Genomic DNA, 4,719 nt, shown 5'->3' with positions numbered 1-4,719 from the left:
GTTCCAGGATAGTTGCCTCTTCTTTCCAGGACAACCACTCTCTTTTGCAAATGGTTGGTTTCTTGTAAGATGCTAACTTGCACTGGTTAGGGCAGGCCTAGGCAAACACACCCCTCCAGATGTTTTGGGACTACAACTCCCATCATCCCTAGCTAACAGGACCAGTGGTCAGGGATGATGGGAGTTGTAGTCCCCAAACATCTGGAGGGCCAAGTTTGCCTACGCCTGGGTTAGGGCCATAGATGTAAAGCACATTCAAAGCGCACACACACCAAGAATACTGGAAACTGTAGTTTGTTAAAGGTGCTGGGAATTATAGCTTGGGGGGGTTAAATGACATTGGACTGGATGACCCCTGGGATCTCTTCCAACATTATAATTCTATGTAAATTCATATGAATGCCTTCACTTCTTTCTCACCTTGTGCCTTGGAAAAATTGGAAATTTGGTGTGATTTTCAACTCTTGATTAGTTAAAAGATACGCAGGTTTAGTTAGATCATCAGCATTAGACGTGAGTAATCTTCCATCTATTTCGGCACTCTAATTATCCTGTCATGATGCTGTGATTTATGATGCCACTCTCTTTAAGATGATATTTAAGTGCTTCATTTATGCCAGTTAATGCTTCATTGTTTTAATGTTTATCCTGCTCTTTAAAGAAAAAGAAAAATTCAGAGCATCTAAAAGTAAAATAGAGGGGGGAAATAAGTAAAGCAAACAAGAAGATTGAGCCATCATTTCAGTTCTGGATTTTTTGTGGGGCAAAGGATACTGGGAAACAGCAGCTCTGACCTCTGATGGGACCCCAACTAGGAACAGAACAGAAATTCTGTTTGGTTCTCATTTAAAGGCAAACCTCCCTAACTCTCTTTCCAAAGTAATACAAAAACCGGAACATAGAACCACCCTTTAAAATTTGCAAGGTTTGTCCATCTAAGCAATGTGTTCAGAAATGCATATATGGGGGGAGGGGGAGTGCCTATGAATCCATACAAGTGAAAACAACATAGAAAAATGTGTTATTGGGAGAAATTGCTTTGTAAAAATGTATGTATTAGGCAACATTACATAAAAACATGTATAATGAAAAATTCACACCAAAATGCCAGTGAATTTTCATGAGAAAAATAAAAATTTCATGATGCTTTAAAATAAAAAAAAAGCCGCAAACTGATGATTTAGTTGTAGTTCCTGCAGGGCAGAGAGTTGGGCTCAATGAGTCCCTTCCAGCTCTGCAATTCTAGGATGCTGAAATATGGAGAAAAGCGAGGCACTGAAATGGACAGATTTGCCCCTCTTTAATCCACAGCTGGAAGGGATGCTTGTGGCGCTGTGGGTTAAACTACAGAGCCTAGGACTTGCCGATCAGAATGTTGGCGGTACGAATCCCCGTGACGGGGTGAGCTCCCATTGCTCAGTCCCTGCTCCTGCCAACCTAGCAGTTCAAAAGCACGTCAAAGTGCAAGTAGATAAATAGGCACCGCTCTGGCGGGAAGGTAAATGGCATTTCCGTGCGCTGCTCTGGTTCGCCAGAAGCGGCTTAGTCATGCTGGCCACATAACCCAGAAACTGTACGCTGGCTCCCTCGGCCAATAAGATGAGATGAGCGCTGCAACCCCAGAGTCATCTGCGACTGGACCTAAAGGTCAGGGGTCTCTTTATCTTTACCTTTAATCCACAGCTGGAGGAATCTCAGTTGCAGGAAAGCACAAGTGGGGAGAGTTCTGCTCTTGTGTTCGAATCCTGCTTGCGGGTTCCCCAGAAGAGGCATCTGGTCAGCCACTGTGAGAACAGGAGGCTGGACTAGACGAGTCATTTGCCAGATCCAGCAGGCTCTACTTATGTGCAGAACTCACCTCCCATTTGAAAAGCACTAAGACAGAAAATGGAGGGATGCATTGGCTGTTTCTGTACAGTGGTACCTCTGGTTGTGAACAGGATCTGTTCCGGAGCCCCGTTCATAACATGAGCAGAACGCAACCCGCACCTGCGTGTGTGTGGGTCATGATTCGCCGCTTCTGCGCATGCACGTAACGTCATTTTGAGCGTCTGTGCATGCGCAAGCGGTGAAACCTGGAAGTAAACCTTTCTGGTACTTCCTGGTCACAACCTGAAAAGATTTAACCTGAAGCAAACATACCAAGAGGTGTGGCCTTACATGCAATTTATTGGTGGATAGGAGAGAAAACAACTGAACTCAGATTCTGGGTACAATATGTGTGTATTTGAGAAAGAGGCGGGGTGGGGTGGGGAAGGGAGGGAGGGAGGGAGAGAAAATTTCACACCCAACTTTCACATTTCGAAAGATATTTGGCATCACAGACACTAAATAATTCATTGCTGAATTTCCAAAACAGACTAGACTTTTCCTAACGCATGAAACTCTGTGAGGCCCCCACGAGGCGGATGGAATCTGCCTTGGAATGTCCTCCACAGCCAGCCAACTTGGCCACCTCCTTAGGGACACCATTCAACATTCAGCCTCATTGGACGATTCCTGGAGTCACAGAACTGTAGAGTTGGAAGGGACCCCCGGGGTCATCTAGTCCAACCCTCTGCAATGCAGGAATCTCAGCTCAAGCATCCATGACAGATGGCCATCCAACCTGGTTCAAGACAATCCTTCACATAGTGCATAGTTAAAACTATGGAACTCCCTCCCACAGGAGACAGGGATGGTTTAAAAAAGAGATTAGACGAATGCATGGAGAAGAAGGGCTGGCGATGGCTACTCTCTCCCTTCCCAGCATTCCCAGCAATGCTTCTCGATGCCAGTTGCTGGAAACCACAGGAGGGGGAGGGGTCTGGTGCTCGGATCCTGCTTTCGAGTTTCTGACGGGCATCTGGTTGGCCACTGTGAGAACAAGATGTTGCGCTACGTGAGCCATTGGCCTGATGGATCCCGCAGGCTCTTCTTATGACATTCAGGGACAAGACAGTCTGGAACGCCCAGCTTTCTGTTTTCTGTTTGTTTTTAATTATTTTTAATACCTTTATTTTGCTTCAAACAAATACAGATAAATATAAACAACCAAAATTACATAAGAAAAATCTTTAATAGTGATAATAATGAAAAAGCTAAAAATCTACAAAAAATATCAAAGTACATGGCACGGAACATAAGCCATTATGGGAAAGAAAAAAGAACAAAGGAAAAGGAAAAAGGAAGATGAGCCAAAACACAAGAAGGCTCATCTATTGTATGCTTCCGTCAAGGTCACAACAGATCATTATTCTTATCAATTCTCTCTATCTGCATTCCATGGAATCCTTCATCATGGTATCAGGGAACATTTCCCTCTGCATGTATCATTCTAAACATAACCAGGTCTTTTTTTGTTGTTTAGTCGTTTAGTCGTGCCCGACTCTTCGTGACCTCTTGGACCAGAGCACGCCAGGCCCTCCTGTCTTCCGCTGACTCCCGCAGTTTGGTCAAATTCATGCTAGTAGCTTCGAGAACACTGTCCCACCATCTGGTCCTCTGTCGTCCCCTTCTCCTTGTGCCCTCCATCTTTCCCAACATCAGGGTCTTTTCCAGGGAGTCTTCTCTTCTCCTGAGGTGGGCAAAGTATTGGAGCCTCAGCTTCAGGATCTGTCCTTCCTGTGAGCACTCAGGGCTGATTTCCTTCAGAATGGAGAGGTTTGATCTTCTTGCAGTCCATGGGACTCTCAAGAGTCTCCTCCAACACCAGAATTCAAAAGCATCCATTCTTTGGCGATCAGACTTCTTTATGGTCCAGCTCTCTCTTCCATACATCACTACTGGGAAACCATACCTTTAACTTAATGAACCCTTATCCCCTAAATCCTAATGAACCCTTATCCCCTAGATAATTGTTTAAACATTCCCATTCTTCTTTCACCATCTTTTTAGGTTTATTGCATCTGTTAGCTTCGCAAGCTCCAAGTACTCGCACAATTTGACTACCCATTCATCTTTAGTGGGTGGAATTTTATCTTTCCAGTGTTTTGCCACTATAACCCTTGCTGCTGAAGTTACATACATAAATAACCTGGTTTTATTTTTGGGAATATTATCTGAAACTATTCCCAGTAAAAATTCTTCCGGATTCTTGCTAAATGTAGTTTTTATCAATCTCTTTATCTCTTCATAAATCATATTCCAAAATCTTTGTATCTCTAGACAGGACCACCACATATGGTAGAATGTTCCTATCTGTTCCTGGAATGCCCAGTTTTCTAATGGTTTTGTATTAAGGTGGGGTTCCACCACATGTCAGATCAGATATCTTTAAAAAAACAAACCTGAACATATCTAGAAAGCCAATGCTTATATTTATTGTCCTCTAGGTTTGAGAGAGAGTTGGGTAGTTGGCCAGTACTGAAAACATGCCTGTCACCTGCTAACTGCCTGAGATGCTCTGACATCACAGAATGTTCACAAACATTCTGGGTTCTGTCGGCAGCAAGACTTGCAAAAGAGGCTTAGAGGAGGACCCAGGAGTCAGAGGAAGAAATGGGAGGAGAGACATGATAGAAAGAAGCAGCAGCAGCCTGAGTGAGAAGAAGGGATGTTGGGCAGAAGGCTCAATGCTCAGGGAAGAGGGAGGCAGAGAAGCAACAGAGGACAGAGGCCTTTACCATTGACCAAGAACGGGACCTTGTAGGGGCTTGACTGGATGACGCTTGGGGTCCCTTCCAACTCTACAACTCTATGATTCTTTGCATCTCTGGTTAATGTAACAGAAAGATCCCT

The sequence above is a fragment of the Podarcis vaucheri genome (assembly GCF_965113315.1).
Source record: "Podarcis vaucheri genome assembly, chromosome: 11".
Classification (NCBI taxonomy): domain Eukaryota; kingdom Metazoa; phylum Chordata; class Lepidosauria; order Squamata; family Lacertidae; genus Podarcis; species Podarcis vaucheri.
The sequence above is the reverse complement of the archived record's forward strand: the minus strand, read 5'-3'. Positions refer to the sequence as shown.